General features: G+C 42.2%; 1 protein-coding gene across 2 annotated transcripts in view; it reads left to right on the plus strand.

Annotated features, from left to right (window-relative positions):
* The first annotated feature begins 11,020 nt into the window (after positions 1-11,020).
* The window catches only part of LOC103791085 (coiled-coil domain-containing protein 77), a 39,722-nt gene continuing 31,120 nt past the window's right edge, over positions 11,021-19,622 (plus strand). The window contains exons 1-2 of one of the 2 annotated variants that reach the window (XM_078353692.1): positions 11,193-11,331; positions 15,209-15,262. The gene's annotated coding sequence lies outside the window, so the exon portion shown is untranslated. Of the gene's footprint in view, positions 11,332-15,208; positions 15,263-19,622 lie in introns of both variants that reach the window. The other variant, XM_078353691.1, reaches the window with a different exon arrangement.

Here is a 19,622-nt window from a genome sequence, read left to right on the forward strand (position 1 = left end):
ACAGCAGCTCATTTCTTTTCTCCTCTCAAATCCTTCTCCATTCACAAGTTGGATTGCTTTTGTCTAAAATCTAGAATTTATCTTGTCACTTTTCAGCTCCAAACTAAACACTCCAAACTTTTTAAATTGCTGATTTGCTGCCTCACTCCCCAGCTTCATCTCTCCTGCCTCCCCACATAACCTACAGAAGTTTTTGTAGTGAGTTTAGTACACCATGATTTTTCTCACCTCTGAGCCTTCACATATATTTCCTCTGTCCGGAACATTTTAGTACTCTCCGGACCCAAACCCATCGTGCGGTTTCATATGTCCCCTTCCTGACTAAATGTCTACTCATCCTTCATTTAAATCAATATGAAGGATTAAATATCACTTCTAGATAGACTGTCCTAAACCCGAAAATTAGTGTAGTCAGCAGCAACTTGTACTTCCTTGTCAAACTCTTTGAAATTGCTTATTTAATTGCCTTTTCCCCTCAAACTGTAAGTTACACAAAGGCAGGGACAGTGTCTGTCTTGTTTTCCCAGCTTCTAGAATAGTGCTTGGTGTACAGGAGGTGTGCAATAAATATCTGCTAAATGAATGAGTAAATAAATAAATGGATTCACAAACCAATTCGCCTTGTGTGTGTCCCTGCCTCATCCTACACTTATGTATATAACATTTTGTTTGACACTGTACTTGCATGTGATATACACAATATCCCTCCACTTGATTACAGCATCCACAAAAGTTAATGCCCACTTACTCATAACCCCCACCCTAAACCCACAGACACTTTCAGAGGTAGTTCTGTTTCAGTTACCCTTTGTTATGTAACATATCACCTCAAAACTTAGTGGCAAAAATAAAAACAACTTACGGCAATTCTGTGGGTTAGCAATCTGGTGTTTTTCATGGTCTCACCTGGGGTCACCCATTCAATTATAATCATCTGACAGCTTGACTGGTATGATGATTAATTTTATGTGTCAATTTGACTGGGCCATGTTGCCCAGATACACGATCAAACATTCTGCTGTTTCTGTTAGGGTTTGTTGCAATGAGATTAACAAATCAGTGGACTTTGAATAACTCAGATTGACCTCCATAATGTGAATAGGCCTTATCCAATCACCTGAAGGCCTTTCGTGACCAAGGAAGAATTTTGCCAGTAGATGGCTCTCAGACTTGAACTGCAGCATCAGCTTTTCCCTGGTCTCCAGCCTGCCAACCCACCCTGCAGATTTTGGACTTGAAAGCTCTGTAATCAAGTCAGCCAAGTCCTTAAAATAAATCTCTTTATAAACACACACACACACACACACACACACACACGTGCACGCACACGCACACATCCCATTGGTTCTGTTTCTCTGGAGAACCCTGAATACATCTAGGGTTGGAGGGTTCAAGATGGCCTCACTCACATGTCTGGCAGTTGGTGCTGGCTATTGCCTGGGAAGCCTTAGTTCTCCACGTGGCTTCTCATCTTGTTGTGGTAGGTTGAGCTTTTCCATAGCATGGTGGTCTTAGCATTCCAAGATGAGAGTGGGAGCAAAGACCTAAAGCCTAGACTCTAAAATGTACAAGATCACTACATCATATTCAGTTGATCAAAGCAAGTCATAAGATCATCCCAGATACAAGAGGTGGTAAAATAAACTCCGATTTCTGATGCACAGAGTGACAATGTCACATTACAAAGGGGTGTGGACACAGGAAGCTGTGATTCATAATAATTGCATACAATTATTATAATGATTTACAGTCAGGCATGGTGGCTAACGCCTATAATCCCAGCACTTTGGAAGGCCAAGGCAGGTGGATTACCTGAGGTCAAGAGTTCGAGACCAATCTGACCAACATGGAGAAATCCTGTCTCTACTAAAAATACAAAAATTGGCCGGGCATAGTGGTGAGCACCTGTAATCCCAGCTACTTGGGAGGCTGGAGCTGGAGAATTGCTGGAACCCAGGGGGCAGAGGTTACAGAGAGCCGAGATCACACCATTGCACTCCAGCCTGGGCAACAAGAGGGAAACTCTGTCTTGGGGAAAAAAAAAAAAAAGGATTTACAACAAAGTCTTTGACTTTTACTACTTAAATCTGGAAAACTATATTATTCAGAAAAAGAAATAATGGAATTCCAAATAAAACAAGTCACTGAAATAATTCATTTTTTTAAACATTCAATTAAAATGTAATGGTTTTGCTTTCAAATTAATAGAGAGGGAGAATCTGATAGAATCTCAGTATAAGCACAAATCCTTCAAAGTTTTGATTGGTTCTATTTATTTCCTGTTATTTTCTTTTTTCTTTCTTTCTTTATTTTTTTGAGACACAGTCTCACTCTGTCGCCAGGCCAGACTGCCGTGGCCCCATCTTAGCTCACTGCAACCTCCCACTCCCAGGTTCAAGCAATTCTCCTGCCTCAGCCTCCCGAGTAGCTGGGATTACAGGCACCCACCACCACGCCCAGCTAATTTTTCATATTTTTAGCAGAGACAGGGTTTCATCATGTTGGCTAGGATGGTCTCGATCTCCTGACCTCATAATCTGCCCAACCTCACCTCCCAAAATGCTGGGATTACAGGCATGAGCCACTGTGCCCAGCCTATTTCCTGTTATTTTCTTCAGGAAAATTATTATTATTATTTTATTTTAAACTGTCTCTCTAGTGGAATAGAAAATTGTAGAGTAATGATTCTCAATCATTTTTATTTGCCACAGTACTTCTGAGAAATCTGTAGTGGTTGCTTACAAGAGCAGGAAGTCTGTAAGAGAAGACAGTGAATGGAAGGGCAGTAAATATTAATATATCTGGTGCGGACAGAAGAAACTTCTCTAGTTAGGTCCACCCCACATTCTGATGCTCCCCTCAGGGAGGGCAGGTGAAACCCATTCCCACCTCTCATGCCTACCCCTTTGAAAATCACTGTTGTAAAAATCCAAATTGTGTTTTATCAGCTTCTCTGAGGACATTTTGCGCACATGATGTTAAACTGACTGTCAAAAGTATTTGGGTTTCTGGGAAGAACAGTGGAGTATAACTGTAGTTTAAAAGTATTGCTTGCATTATTTAAACCATCCTTGAAAGTAACTTTTCAGAAAAATTAAATAATATTAGCATATTAAGTATTGATCTGAAATATATTATCCTGCGTGTTATAATAGACTAAAATGAATACCTAGATCTGATCATCATTTGGCTAGAGTGTGGTCCCTGAATTTTTTAAAAATGTAATAAAACCTCACAAAATCAGATTAAGGGAGGGTTAGTTTTAGAGAGGGAAAAGTCAAAATTACTGAATTTTTAAAGAAATGCATGCCATTTTACTTCAAGAATAATTCCCACCAGTGTTTCTCAAACTGTTTTGGTCTCAGGACCCTTTTGCACTCTTAAAAATTATTGAAGCTGAGCACAGTGGCTCATAACTGTAATCCCAGCACTTTGGGAGGCTGAGGCAGGCAGATCACTTGAGGTCAGGAGTTCAAGACAAGCCTGGCCAACATGGCAAAACCCCCTCCTACTAAAAATGCAAAAGTTAGCCAGGTGTAGTGGCGGGCACCTGTAATCCCAGGTACTCAGGAGACTGGGGCAGGAGGATCACTTGAACCTGGGAGGCGGAAGTTGTAGTGAGCCAAGATCGCGCCACTGTACTCTAGCCTGGGCAACAGAGTAAGACTCTGTCTCAAAAAAAATAAATTGAGAACCCCCAAAGTTCTTGTTTACATGTATAACACATATTGATGTTTACTATATTAGAAATTAGACCTAAGATGTTTAAACTATTTTATTCACTTAAATATAAAGGTCATCAACTTTTATATTTAAATGTATTTTTAAAATAATAACTATATTTTCAAAAACAAAAAAAATTTAGTGAAAAGAGTGCCATTGGTTTACATTTTTTGTATATTTTTTTAATATTTGGTTTAGCAGCACCAAGCTGGATTCTCATGTTTCTGCATTCAACCTGTTGCAATATGTTGTTTTGGTTGGAATATATGAAATAAAGCCAGCACCACACAAATATGCATTTTATTTATTTACTTTATGTGTGTATTTATTTATTTATTTATTATTTTTTTAGACACAAGGTCTCACTCTGTTGCCCAGCTAGAGCACAGCAGCACAATCCCAGCTTACTATAGACTCTTGGGCTCAGGCAATCCTCCTGCCTCAGCCTCCCAAGTAGCTAGGACCACAGATGTGCATCATTATGACCAGCTAATTAAAAGAAAAACTTTTTTTTAATACATGGGGTCTTGCTATGTTGCCCAGACTGATATCAAACTCCTGGGCTCAGCGATCCTCCCCTTGGCCTGCTAAAGTGCTGCAATTACAGGCATGAGCCACCGTGCAGAGTGGGGAGAAGCATTTTAAAAGCCTTCTCAGATAACTGTAATTTCTTTAAGGCTAACACTTTGGAATCTAAAACTTTATCATTTAACTGTTTGTACTCTGTTACATTAAAGTGGTAGTCAATCTTGTCCTTTTTTTTTTGACAGAGTCTTACCCTGTCGCCCAGGCTGGAGTGCAGTGGTGTGATCTTGACTCACTGCAACCTCTGCCTCCTGGATTCAAGCAATTCTCCTGCCTGGGATTACAGGTGCCACCATGACTGGCTTATTTTTAGTAGAGACGGGGTTTCACCATTTTGGTCAGGCTGGGCTCAAACTCCTGACTTCAGGTGATCCACTTGCCTCGGCCTCCCAAGGTGCTGGGATTAGAGGCGTGAGCCACCATGCACAGCCAGTCTTGTCCTTTCATGCACTGTTTTTACCCAGTCATGCTTTTGCAACATCATGCATTCATCATTTAGAAAATACTAGTTCACTGAGTTATACAGCTCTCCCAAATGTCAAAACATATTATTATACAATATCAAAAAATTTACAAAAATATCACCATCAATCTTATCAGGCAGTTGGGAAGTTGTCAAACTCATAATGACAGAAACAAGCTTTCCAAAATTATAATTTTCACTTGAAAGCCCAAATTTTATTATTGCCGACAAATACCATTCGTTGTTTTTGTGGAAGAAATTGGCTCTCCTTGTTCATTTTCTTTTCTTTTTTTTTTTTTTTTAAACATGGGTTTCACCATATTGGTCAGGCTGGTCTCAAACTCCTAACCTCAGGTGATCCACCCGCCCCAGCCTCCCAAAGTGCTGGGATTACAGGCATGAGCCACCGTGCCTGGCTCACCTTGTTCATTTTCAAGAAAAGACCTGCCATAGCTAAATCTGAACAACCATAGTTTGTCTGTTAGTCCTTCTGGTGTTCTATGAAAAAAGTGGCTAGTTGAGCTGGTATTACTTCCTTGAGGAAAAACCCTCTGTATGCAACTGAGTGTTCTATGTGTACTTCTTACTTCATCATACAGACAACAGACATTTTTAAAGGTTGAGATTTATTAAAATTAATAATTTTCACTCCTTTCTCAAGGGCATTCTTAAATGAAACTGGCTTTTCCCCATGAGCATATGTAATGAAGGCAATGACTACAAGGATGGTTTGGTGTCACTGCCATGACTCATGCTAAGGGACCAGCATTTTACCCACTGTTGCTTTTGTACCATTCATGCAAATATCAACAATGAAAATGGCAAATACCATCTTAGTATTACCATGGTCAATGCTGCTCTTGGTTAGGCCCTTTCCCTCATGAATTTCTGCTGTGGCCTTCCAGTGACCTTCGAGCATTGTTCTCATTTGATCCTTTGCCACCAGTGTGATTTTTAAAAAAAATTATCAATTTGATGTTGTGTGATTTCAAGAGAGTGATGAATTAGAGAATGACTCTTTGGCATTATAATGAATGATGATGCATTAATTTAGATACCAAATGGAAGAATAGCAAGCTAACAGGGGGAAGCAGCACACCTGTAGGGAGGAGCAGTATATGTGCATTCAACATTTATTGCATGTCTCTATGTGCCAGGCACTCTTCCAGATGCTGGATCTATGACAGTGAACAACAAAAAAAGACAGTGTCTGCTCTCATAGAGCTCACACTCTAGTGGAAATGGATAACAAAGGAATAAGTACAAACTAATAAATATATACTATTTTATGTGATGATGAGATCTTTTTTAAAGTAGAGAAAGTGAGGGGGATTGTGTGATCATCAAGGGGCTCACAGATTGGTGACATTTGTTTTGTTTTTTGTTTTCTGAGACAGGGTTTTATTCTGTCACCTAGGTTGGAGTGCAGTGGCACCATCTTGGCTCACTGTAACCTCGAACTTCTGGGTTCAAGCGATCTTCCTGCCTCAGCTTCCTGAGTAGCTGGGACTACAGGCCTGGGTAATTTTTAAAAATTTTTTCTATTTTCTATAGAGACAGGCTGTATTGCCCAGGTTAGTTTCAAACTTCTGAGCTCCAGCGATCCTACTGCCTTGGCCTCCCAAAGTGGCCGAATTACAGGTATGAGCCACTGCACCCAGCCAGATTGGGAACATCTGAATAGAGGCTACTTTATGAAAATAAAAGGACAAATTGCTAAATGAATATCCAGTCAGGAGGGATTACAGCTAACCTTCCATATCTGTGAGTTCCTCATTTAGAGAGGCAGTGTCTATGGACCCAACCAACTACAGAAAATATTTGGGGAAAAAACAATAAATATACCAATAAACAATAAAAATAACATAGATTAAAAAACAGAACAGGCTTACACCTGAAATTCCAGAACTTTGGGAGGCTGAGGTGGGTGGATCACTTGAGGTCACAAGTTTGACATCAGACTGGCCAACATGGCAAAGCCCCATCTCTACTAAAAATACAAAAATTAGCTGGGCATGTTGATGCACGCCTATAGTCCCAGCTACTTGTGAGGCTAAGGCAAGAGAATTGCTTTAACCCAGGAGGCAGAGGTTGCAGTGACCTGAGATCTTGCTATTGCACTCCAGCCTGGGCGACAGAGTGAGACTCTGTCTCAAAATAAATAAATAAATAGATAAATAAAATAAAATAAAACAATACAGTAAATCAAGTACAGTGGCATGCATCTGTATTCCCAGCTACTCAGGAGGTTGAGCCAGGAGGACTGCCTGAGCCCAGGAGTTCGAGTCCAGTCTGAGCAATATAGCAAGACCTTGTCTTTTAAAAAGGAAAAAGAAACGAAAATTAAATAAATTTTGAAATTAAAAAAAATCTGGATTACACCTGTAATCCCAGCACTTTGGGAGGCTGAGGTGGGTGGATCACCTGAGGTCAGAAGTTTGAGACCAGCCTGACCAATATGGTGAAACCCTATCTTAAAAAATAATAATAATAAAATAAAATAAACCAATACACTATAACAACTATTTAGCTACATAGGAGGCTAAGGTGGGAGGATGACTTGAGCTCAGGAGTCTGAGACCAGCCTGGGCAAAATGCGGAGACTCAGAGTTTAAGAAAATAAAATAAAATAATTAATTAAATTTAAAAAAGAAAAACAAGGGCGGGCACAGTGGCTCATGCCTGTAATTCCAGCACTTTGGAAGGTCGAGGCAAGTGGATCACCTAAGGTCAGGAGTTTGAGGCCAGCCTGGCCAACATGGTAAAACCTCGTCTCTACTAAAAATACAGAAATTAGCCAGGTGTGGTGACGGGCGCCTGTAATCCCAGCTACTGGGGAGGTTGAGGCAGGAGAATTGAACCTGAGAAGTGGAGGTTGCAGTGAGCTGAAACTGTGCCACTATACTCCAGCCTGGGCAACACAGTGAGACTCCCTCTCAAAAAAGAAAGTAAAAAGAAAAACAATTATTTACATTGTATCAGGTACTATAAGTAATCCATAGATGTCCCGTCTCTACTAAAAATACAAAATTAGCTGGCATGGTGGCACATACCTGTAATCCCAGCTACTCAGGATGCTGAGGCAGGAGAATTGCTTGAACCCGGGAGGCAGAGGTTGCGGTAAGTCGAGATTGCACCATTGCACTCCAGCCTGGACCACAAGAGCAAACCTCTGTCTCAAAAAAATAAAAAATAAAATAAAATAAATAAAGTATACGGGAGGGTATGCACAGGTCATATGCAAATAGTACACAATTTATGTAAGTGACTTTAGTGTCCACGTGTTTTAGTAACCAGGAATTGCCTGCCACCAATCCCCAGCAGATACTGAGCAAGGGACAACTATATTTCCAATTAGGGAGATAAGTCAAGATTTTACAAAAGTGATAGTATTTGAGTTGGCCCTTCTAGGAATTTTGAGTGAAGATTCATTGAAAGGGCCAATACAGATAAAAGGAAGAGGGTGAACTGAAGCTGGAAAGTGCATCTTATGTTCAGGAGATGACCAGCAATTTCTTTTAATAGAGACAAATTGGGTCCTAAAATGGCAGTCTTTGAATGCCATATTGCTATTTGAACTTTATTCTCTAGTTTGTGGGGAATTATCAAAGGCTTATAAGCAGGAATGTGACATATCCAGAATTGTGCTTAAAAAAAAAAATCCCCCTTTTTTTTTTTTTTCTTGGAGAGTCTTACTCTGTCATCCAGGCTGGAGTGCAACGATGCCATCTCAGCTCACTGCAACCTCTGCTTTCCAGGTTCAAGCAATTCTCCTGCCTCAGCCTCCCAAGTAGCTGGGATTATAGGCATGTGCCACCACGCCTGGCTAATTTTTATTTTTTTTGAGACTGAGTTTCACTCTTGTTGCCCAGGCTGGAGTGCAATGGTGTGATCTCAGCTCACTGCAACCTCCACTGCCCAGGTTCAAGTGATTCTCCTGCCTCAGCCCCCCAAGTACCTGGGATTACAGGTATGCACCACCACACCCAGCTAATTTTGTATTTTTAGTAGAGAAGTGGTTTCTCCATGCTGGTCAGGCTGGTCTCAAACTCCGGATCTCAGGTGATCTACCCGCCTCATCCTCTCAAGGTGCTGGGATTATAGGCGTGAGCCACCACGTCTGGCCTGAAATATATTTCTTAATAAGACCTGAAAGTCAAAATGACTCCTTGATCCATGAGCGGCAGAGTGTCTGTGGTGTTTGCAAGCATGAAAGCAACATTCACCTGTTTGCACATCTCCACCAGAGCTCTTGGGTGACCAGGTGCATTGTGAGTGAGAGTAGTATTTTGAAAGAAATTATTTTTTTCCTTCGCAGTAGGGCTTAAAATAAAACAGTGGACTTAAACTATTCAGTTAACCATGCCACAAACATATATGCTGTCATCAAGGTTTTGTTGTTCCATTTATAGAGCACAGGCAGACTTTAGCATAATTCTTAAGGGCTCTAGGATTTTAGGGAGGTAAATGAGCACTGGCTTCAACTCAGAGTCACCAGCTGCATTAGCCCCTAAGATGAGAGTCAGTTTGTTCTTAGAAGCTGTGAAGCCAGGCGTTGACTTCTCTCTAGCTATGAAAGTATTAGCATCTTCTTCCAATAAAAGGCTGTTTCATATACATTGAAAGTCTGTTGTTCAGCGTAGCCACCTTAATCAATTACCTTAGTTAGGTCTTCTGAATAACGTGCTGCAGCATCTACAACAGCACTTGCTGCTTCAGCTTTCACTTTTAAGTTATGGAAATAGCTCCTTACCTTAAACCTCGCTAGCTTCCACCTTCTTTTCTGCAGCTGCCTCACCTGTCTCAGCCTTCATTTTATTGAAGAGTCAGGGCTCCACATTAGGCTTTGACTTGAGGGAATGTGGCTGGTTTGTCCTTCTATCCAGATTACTCAAACTTTCTCTGTATCAGCAGTGTCTGTTTCACTTTCTTATCATTTGTGTGTATAATGGAGTAGCACTTTTAATTTCCTTCAAAAACTTTTCCTTTGCATTCACAACTTAGCTGTTTGGTGCAAGAAGACTGGCTTTTATCCTGTCTCAGCTTTCAACATGTCTTCTTCACTGAGCTTAATCATTTTCAGCTTTTTATTTAAAGTAAGAGATGTGTGACTCTTCCTTCCCCTTGAAGCCCACTGTAGAGGTGCTAATTGGTCTAATTTCAATATTGTTGTATCACAGGAATAAGGACACAGGAAGAGAAGGAGAAAAGCAGGAAGACTGCCGGTCTGTGGAGCAGTCAAAACATCCACAACATTTATGAATTAAGTTTGCCATCTTATATGGGCATGGTTCATGGTGCTCCTAAACAATTACAATAGTAATAAAAAGATAACAGATCAGCATAACATATACAATAATTATGAAAAAGTTTGAAACAGTGTGAAAATTACCCAAATGTGGCACAGAGACACATAGTAAGCCTGTGCTGTAGGAAAAATGGCGCAGACAGCTTTGGTTCTATGCAATGGCCACAAACCTTCCATTTGTAAAAACAGTTATCTGTGAAGCGCAATAAAGGAAAGCGAGGCTGTAGCAGATGCACGGTTCATTTAGACATCCTTAGGACTCAAACTAATACAGGGCCTTTTCCATGCCAGTAGCTGCAATTCTGAGACGAAAGTGCCTCTTCCCCGACCTTTACACCTTGCTTTCTGGAAAGATGAGACCATAATGAATTTTGAACTTGCTTTGATGATTAAAGCCCATTGTCGTACATTTCTCCGGAAAAGGAAGCAGTGTCTGCTATGGAGCAAACAGTAGAATTTAAATATATAATCCCTTGACCGTAGAAACTGAACCTCAGATCCTATCCTGGCTCTAGACCACCAGGTCATGGAAGAAGAAACTTTTCTTTGAATCTTTATCTTCTTGACAAGCTTGTAAATTACAACATATATGCACCATGGACACCTGAGCTCAAAGCAGTTGAGCAATCTTAAGTGGGGGTGACCAGAAGTGGTGCCTTCTGACCCCAAGCATCACACTACCCATACCTGAAGGAGCGAGTTGCAGCCCTGCTGCATCGCCACGCGGGGAGGAGCAAGCAGAAGGAAAACTACATTTCCCAGCGACCACTGCACGGCGAGGAACGCCGCGAGGAGGGGCGAGATGGGGGGGGTTGGCCTCTGTGTGAAGGCCCTTCCCATTGGTGCGTAGTCTAAAGGGCCGTGTAAGCTGCTGCGCGATTGGACAGACTCAGGGACGTTCAGTGGCGCCGCGACGCTCCTTGGTTTGACTTTTATTTTTCAGTTGAGTTCCCTGACTCGGAGACTTGAGTGTGTCCTGAGTATAGAGTTTCGGGTTTGGGGTGAAGGGGTTAGGGAAGAGGGCTTGGGAAGAAAATCTGGTGAGGGAGAAATAACTGCGGAAGCAGTACGGAGGAGACGGACGTGGCCCTGGAATCTGGGGTCTGTGGAGGGGCTGCGGACCGGGAGAGGAAAGTTCGAATCTGCAAAGGGAGAGACCTCGCCTGTGCTGGAGGGTTGGGACCTGGAGCAGTGAGAGAGTCGAGAATGGAATGAATTGGAAAAAGGAGTACAAGATTCGGACGTCCTGAAGGTGGGTTCCTGTATACGTTCACCCCACGCTGGTCCAAGCTTCAATTTCCTATTGTAAAATAAGGGATAATAAAAATACTTAACAGTTGTGGGAATAAATCAAATAAATCCACGGGTTGTCACATGGCGAAAAGAAAAAAATTCAAAGTGCTACACAAATGTTAATTGTTAATAGAAAGCTGTAAGAGTGTACCTAAGCAAGGATATCAGAGATAGGTGCATAGAAGCTAGCTGAAACCCGTTAATTTACCTATAAACAAGGGTTTTGTTTTGAGAGAGGAAATGAAGCGTAACACGGTTTCTATCTGCAGGGAACGCACGCCATCCTGGGAGAAACGATAGCAATAAAGAACTCTAATATGTTTAATTGTAGAGAATTTCAAAGGCAGTTCTTTTGCAGGTAGATCATTTTTGCTAAATCGTTTTGAGTGGAGAGACTCAGGAAAGAGATAAAAGAGGTGGTATTTAAGATGAGTTTTCGTGTACAGACTAAATTTTGTTAGCGGAAATTATGAGGGCTGTTGAGGGAGCTTTGTTCCAGCTAGAGGGAAGCTCATAAACAAAGGTATAGAGGCGGGGAAGTTATCTGGAAACAGAAAGATAGGTTTGACCCTTATGTAGAAAGGGTCACGAATTTTAGGCTAACAAGTTTGATTTAATGCTTTAGGCTATGAGGTGCTACTGATGAATTTTATTAAAGAAAATGGTCCAGGAGAGGCAAGGAGTAGGTTGAACCATTAGTTAAGCTGTTGTAGTGGTGTGGGTAGGAAGTATTGCGATTCTGAATTAACATGGTCTTTGTGCAGATAAAATAGGTAAGATGACAGGAGGTTCAGGAGAATGAGTAATCAAATGACGAATTTAAGTTGCCAACTCCAGGTTGCTTGGAAACGCTGAATTAGTAACTAAAATAGGAAAGTAGAAGGGGCACATTTGGATGAAAAAGATGATGTGTTAGGTTTAGGAAATGTTAGCTTTGAGGTGCTAAAAAAAAAGTCTGAGTGATTTCCTTTTTAAGCTAAATATTTCAAGTGCTAGTGAGACTATAGGTGAAAATGTCCGGTATGTTTTTGTTAATTCAAATTAAGAGCTTGAAAAAGATGTCATTTATTTATTCAACATGTAATTGTTGCTTGCTCTAGTGCTTTAGATGATAGAATTAATAGGCTGGCAAGGTGGCTCATGCCTGTAATCCCAGCACTTTGGGAGGCTGAGGTTGGCAGATTATGAGGTCAGGAGTTCGAGATCAGTTTGGCCAACATGGTGAAACCCCGTCTCTACTAAAAAAAAAATACAAAATTAGCTGGGCATAGTAACATGTGCTTGTAGTCCCAGCTACTTGGGAGACGGAGGCAGAAATTGCTTGAACCCTGGAGGGGGAGGTTGCAGTGAGCCCAGGTCATGCCATTGCACTCCAGCCTGGGCGACAGAGTGAGACTCTGTCTCAAAAAAAAAAAAAAGTGATAGAGTTAGTCATAAAAACAGGAGAAATAATGATGTTCCCAAATAAATGCTTAGAGGAAATGGTAAAGTTGAAGACAGAACCTTTTGAACCAAGAGAGTAAAATTGTCAATAATAATAATAGTCTGCCTTTATTGAGTGCTTATTTATGTGTCAAACACTGTCACTTGGCTCTGTACTCATTAGGTCATTTAATACTGACACCAACTTATGGCACAGAAGTAACTGAAATTTAGAGAGTATAACTTGCCGGAGGTACACCACTAATAAGAGGCGGGGCTCTGACTCAATCCCTAGTCTGATTTCAGAGCCCACTGTCTCAACGACAAAGCAATATTTATTATTATTATTATTTTCAGAAAAGTCTCACTCTGTTGCCCAGGCTGGAGACCAGTGGGGCAATCTCAGCCCAGTGCAGCCTCTGCCTCCCAAGTTCAAGCAGTCCTCCTGCCTCAGACTCCTGAATAGCTGGGGCTACAGGCACATGCCACACCTAGCTAATTCTGTAATTTTTGTAGAGACAGGGTTTCACCATGTTGCCCAGGCTGCTCTTGAACTCCTGACCCCTAGTGATCCACTCACATTGGCCTCCCAAAGTGCTGAGATTACAGGCATAAGCCACCGTACCCAGCTTATTTTAATTTTTTTTGAGACAGGAACTTGCTCTATTGTCCAGGCTAGACTGCAGTGGCACAATTACTGCTCACTGCAGCCTTGAACCCCCCAAGCTGAAGTGATCCTAACACCAAGCAGCTGGGGCTACAGACGTGCCACAGTGCCCTGCTAATTTTTTAATTTTTTGTAGAGATGGGTTCTTGCCATGTTGCCCAGGCTTAACTCGTGGGCTAAAGCAGTCTGCTGGCCTTGGCCTCCCAAAGTGCTGGGATTACAAACGTGAGCCACCATGCCCAGCCAAAGCAATATATTTTTAAAGGGTAGTTGGCGCTACCAGGCACAGTGACTTGCGCCTGTAATCCCAACACTTTGGGAGGCAGAGGCATGTTAGACCATCTGATGTCAGGAGTTCCAGACCCGCCTGGCCAACATACCGAAACCCTGTCTTTACTAAAAGTACAAAAAATTAGCCAGCTGTGGTGGCAGGCACCTGTAATCCCAGCTGAGTCAGGAGAATCACTTGAACCTGGGAGGTGGAGGTGGCAGTGAGCCAAGATCATGCCACCGAACTCTGGTCTGGGTGACAGAGTAAGACTCCATCTCAATAAATAAATAAACTAATTAATAAATTAATAAAGGGTAGTTGGCACTATTGAATTAAGCATACAAGTGAAGGAGTAACTGTTGGATGAAGCAGGATAGAAACAGAAAAGAGCAATGAATTTATTAATTTGGATGTCTGCTGACCAGTAAGAGTTCGGTTAGATGTCATAGTAGAAGCCCGAGGCCTGGCTCAGTGGCTCCTGCCTGTAATCTCAGCACTTTGGAAGGCCGAGGCAGGAGGATTGTTTGAGTCCAGGAGTTGAAGGCCAGCCTAGGCAACATAGCAAGGCCCCGTCTTGCAGCCAGAGAGGTGAGTGTAGACAGCGTTATTTGTGGACGTGTGCAATAGTGAGGACAGTCACTGTGAAGTAGAAGAGGGCTGCAGGTTGTTAGAAGACTCTTTTAAAGTTTCAAATTACTCTTTCTTTTTTTTTGAGACAGAGTCTCGCTGTCGCCCAGGCCAGAGTGCAGTGGTGCGATCTTGGCTCACTGCAACCTCCGCTTCCTGGGTTCTTGCAGTTCTCCTGCCTCTGCCTCCTGAGTAGCTGGGACTACAGGTGCACACCACCACGCCTGGCTAATTTTTTTGTATTTTAGTAGAGTCAGGGTTTCACTGTGTTGCCCAGGCTGGTCTCGAACTCCTCAACTCAGGCAATCTGCCCACCTCGGCCTCCCAAAGTGCCAAGATTACAGGCGTGAGCCACCGCATCTGGCCTCAAATTACTTTTAAATGGTTTTGGAACTGTGAAATTTAGCTTTAAGTTGTCATCCATATCCATACAATGGATACAATTCATCTGCAAAAAGAGATAAGTACTGATACATGGTGCAACATAGTTGAACCTTGAAAACATTATGCTAAGTGAAAGAAGCCAGTCACAAAAGACCACATACTAAATGATTCCATTTATAGGCAAGTCCAGAATAGGGACATCTGTAGAGACAGTAGATCAGTGGTTGCTTAGGACTGGGAGACTGGGGTGATAGCTGAAGGACACAGGGTTTTTTCTTGAAGTGTTGAAACTTCTGAAATGGACTCTGGTGATAGGTGCACGTATCTGTGAATATGCTAAAAATCATTGAATTGTATACTTTGAATGAATTTAATGGTATATACAAATTAAATTTCCATAAAGCTATTTTTAAAAAATGTTACCCATAATCCTACCATGCCAATCCAATAATTTTTCTTTTCTAGGGTATTTTGACAAGAGGCAAATTGGCCCAATCTGGAGAAGTATTTTGGAAGGAGGTGGGTTTGGAGGAGGAGAGCAATCATTTTAAAGGAGAGAATTAAAAGAATAAAGATGGCATATTTGAAGGGTTGGCTGTAGAAGAAAGCAAGTGGGATGAGAGAACCAGAAACAGATTTTTTAGCTGGATTGAGTAGACTGGCCAGCAGAAGAAAAGGCTGTTTAATAGTGTTTCAGATTCATATTGAGAATTAGTGTGTGTGCGTGTCCAGTAAATATTTATTAAGTACTTATTATGAGCCAGGCACTATTTAAGTTACTAGGGATACAGCAGTAAACATAATAGATAAAAACCCCTGCCCTTAGTGAGTTTGCATATTACAGTGTGGAGAGACAGACATTCAATATTAGATAGATGGTTCTAAGTGTTTGGCTTTTTTTCTTCTCTCTGTCACCCAAGCTGGACTGCAATGGCATGCTCATGGCTCACTGCAGCCTTGGCCTCCCAGTGCAGGCGATCCTCCTACCACAGCCTCCCGTTTAACTGGGACTACAGGCACATCCCACATCTGGCTAATTTTCTGTAGAGACAGGGTTTGGCCATGTTGCCCGGACTGTTCTGAAACTCCTGGACTCAAGCAGTCTATCTGCCTTGGCCTCCCAAAGTTCTGCGATTACGGGAGTGAGCCACCACCCAGCCAAGGTTGTACGTGTCATGGAGAAAAGTAAAGCAGAGAAGATGGATGAGGGTGGTGGAGTGGTCAGGAAAGACTTCATCAAGAAAGTGACATTTTAGCTCTGAAGGAGGAGGAGGGAGTAAGCCACGTAGATAAATGAGGAAAGACCATCATAGCAAAGAGAACTACATGGGTATAGGGACTCTGAAGTAGAAGTGTGCCTGTGTTTGAAGAACAGCAGAGAGGCCAGTGTTTGTGCAGCAGTGAATGAGAAGAGTAGTAGGTGAGGTCGCAGAAGTCATGGGGTTGGCCAGGTCATATATGACCCTGTAGCCAATTTTAAAGACCTTGACTTTCTGAGTAAGATGAAAGTCATTGGAGGCTTTTGGGCAGGGGAGTTTTGTGTTTTGATATATATTAATGTGTTGAGAATATACTGTAAGGGATGAGGTTGAAAGTGGAACGGGGGCAAAGTGTGGTGACTCACGCCTGTAATCCCAGCACTTTGGGAGACTGAGGTGGGTGAATTACCTGAGGTCAGGAGTTCAAGACCAGCCTAATCAACATGGTGAAACCCCATCTCTACTAAAAGTACAAAAGTTACTGGGGCTTGGTGGCCTGTGCCTGTAATCCCAGCTACTCCAGAGGGAGGCTGAAGCAGGAGAATTACTTGAACCCTAGCGGGGTAAAGGTGGCAGTGAACCAAGATTGCACCATTGGACTCCAACGTGGGTGACAGAGAAAGACCCTGTATATTTAAAAAAAAAAAAAAAAAAAAGCAAAAAACGGCTGAACCAGGGCAATGAGGGCATAGGTGTTAAGTAGTTGTCAGATTCTAGATGTTTTGATGTGCTGGCTAGTAGGATTTGCTAATGGGTGTGTGTGGCATGTAAGACAAAGAGGAGGAGTAAAATTTCTCCAACCACATTTGTTTGTTTGTCATAAACAACTGGCAGCATAGAATTAGCATTTACTGGAATGTAGAATTCTAAGAGAAGAGCAAGTTTTGGTGGTGGGAGGTAGGTATCAGGAGCTCAGTTTTACACTTGGCAAGCTTGGGAAACCTGCTAGACATCCACGTGGAGAGATTGAGTAGGTAGTTAGGTGTGTGAGTCTAGAGCAGAGGGCAGAGTAAGGACTAAGGCATCAGTTTGAAAACCATTAATGTGTATATGCTATTTAAAGCTGTGAGACTTCAGGAGATCACCAACGCAATGAGTAATGACCAGTAAGGAAAGCGGACAACCAGGAAGAGGTCCCCTGGAAGCCAAACAAAGAAAACTTTAAAGGAATCAGGGAGAGAGGCACTGTGGGGTTCTGAGCAGGAAAATGGTATGTGGAAGTAACAGTGGCGATGATCTCTTGCTACTTTTTCACAAAATTCTTTCCCAAAGGATTGAAGATTTTAAGCAGATTATACCAGGTAGAAGAACATAGCAGAACATCATCTGACTTGCTCAGAGTCAGAAGGGATTGACAGAGCATGCTTGATAAGAAAGCTTTCACCGAAGCAATAAAAAATCAGCCTCTCTTCCTCCCCCCACGCCCCCCCCGCCGTCAATCATGTAACATGGTATGATATTCCCTTTCCAGCCGTGAGGTTTATATTCCTGATATTTTATTTATAAATTTATTTATTTATTTATTTTACTTCAGGTGCATACTATAGCTGGCATTTCTCCCCACGTTATCCCTCCCCAGGAAAATTTCTATAATAAGGTTGTTGCAAGTACGGGAGCTCAAGATCTTGCATTATGAATTGAGATGGAGATTGTGAAGAGACATTTAAATTTTATAAGTAATTTTTTTTCTTTTGCTCAAGATGCTAGAGAAAGCATGTGAAATAAAGATAGCATCAATGGCTTTGTATTAGTTTTAAATTCGATATAGTGGGTACTCTCTCTACCTTAATTTCCATTTACTACTTCCTTCTTTGGAGAGGGGAGTGGAGCAGGGGAAGTCAATATGTTGCTGAGGCTGGCCTCGAACCCCTGGGCTCAAATGATCTTCCCTCAGCCTCCTGAGTAGCAGGGACTATAGGTGTGGACCACTGCACCTGACTGTATGTACTGTTTATTGCTTATTAGAGACTTCTCTGCATCTCCTTCTCCTATCCTGTAACTTCGAGGAAAAGATTGTAGATTTGTTTTTCATTGTTGCAGATAACAGGGAGACCTTTTTTCCTTTGTTTGCTTATCCATTTAAATATTTAATACCATTCTGGTTTTTATTTGAAAATAATTATGAGGAGTACCTTTTGAAAATTCAAAAGGCATGAATTTCAGGATTTGGAGATACTTTAAAGAAAACTACATTTTAAAACATTAAGTTCTTTCCAAGAGGAAAATATGATGATGTTGAAGAGGGAACTAGTCTATACGTCCTGTACTGTTTTTATTTTTCTGTTCTTGGCCCCTCATTATGAATTTTTTGTGTATTTGATAGGTGTGAAAAAGACAGCATGAACTTTACCCCAATACACACCCCTGTCTGCAGAAAGTAAGACATTTGCTTCTTTTTTTTTTTTTTTTGAGACAGAGTTTCGCTCTTGTTACCCAGGCTGGAGTGCAATGGCGCGATCTCGGCTCACCACAACCTCCGCCCCCTGGGTTCAGGCAATTCTCCTGCCTCAGCCTCCTGAGTAGCTGGGATTACAGGCACGCGCCACTGTGCCCAGCCAATTTTTTTTGTAATTTTTAGTAGAGACGGGGTTTCACCATGCTGACCAGGATGGTCTCGATCTGTTGACCTCGTGATCCACCCGCCTCGGCCTCCCAAAGTGCTGGGATTACAGGCTTGAGCCACCGTGCCCGGCCAAGACATTTGCTTCTTATTTTCAACTTGTTAAAATAAGAAATCAAGACTTGTGTGGTCTTAGTCTTATAATAGGAACTGGAAAGGTATTGGAAATGTACTTCCTAAAGTTTTTAATTTTTATTTATTTTTTTATTTTTTGAGACAGAGTCTCACTCTGTTGCCCAGGTTGGAGTGCAGTGGTGCAATCATAGCTCATTGCAGCCGTGACCTCCTGGCTCAAGCAATCCTCCCGCCTCGGCTTCCTAAAGTGTTGGGATTACAGGCATAATCCACGGCTCCCAGCCTGAGACAACCCCTTTTAGAAAATATGAAATGTCGGCTGGGCGTGGTGGCTCACACCTATAATCCCTGTACTTTGGGAGGCCAAGATGGGTGGATCACTTGAGGTCAAGAGTTCAAGGCCGGGCACGGTGGCTCAAGCCTGTAATCCTAGCACTTTTGGAGCCCGAGGGGGGTGGATCACGAGGTCAAGAGATCGAGACCATCCTGGTCAACATGGTGAAACCCCGTCTCTACTAAAAATCCAAAAAATTAGCTGGGCACGGTGGCGCGTACCTGTAATCCCAGCTACTCAGGAGGCCGAGGCAGGAGAATTGCCTGAACCCAGGAGGCAGAGGTTGTGGTGAGCCGAGATCGTGCCATTGCACTCCAGCCTGGGTAACAAGAGCGAAACTCCGTCTCAAAAAAAAAAAAAAAAAGAGTTCAAGACCAGCCTGGCCAACGTGGTGAAACCCTACGTCTACTAAAAATATAAAAATTAGCCAGGCATGGTGGCAGGAACCTGTAATCCAAGCTACTTGGGAGGCTGAGGCAGGAGAATCACTTAAACCCAGGAGGTGAAAGTTGCAGTGAGCAACTTTCATGCTACTGCACTCAGCCTGGGTGACAGAGCAAGACTTCATCTCAAAAAAAAAAAAGGAAAGAA

This window comes from Callithrix jacchus, chromosome 17 (assembly GCF_049354715.1).
Source record: "Callithrix jacchus isolate 240 chromosome 17, calJac240_pri, whole genome shotgun sequence".
Lineage (NCBI taxonomy): Eukaryota > Metazoa > Chordata > Mammalia > Primates > Cebidae > Callithrix > Callithrix jacchus.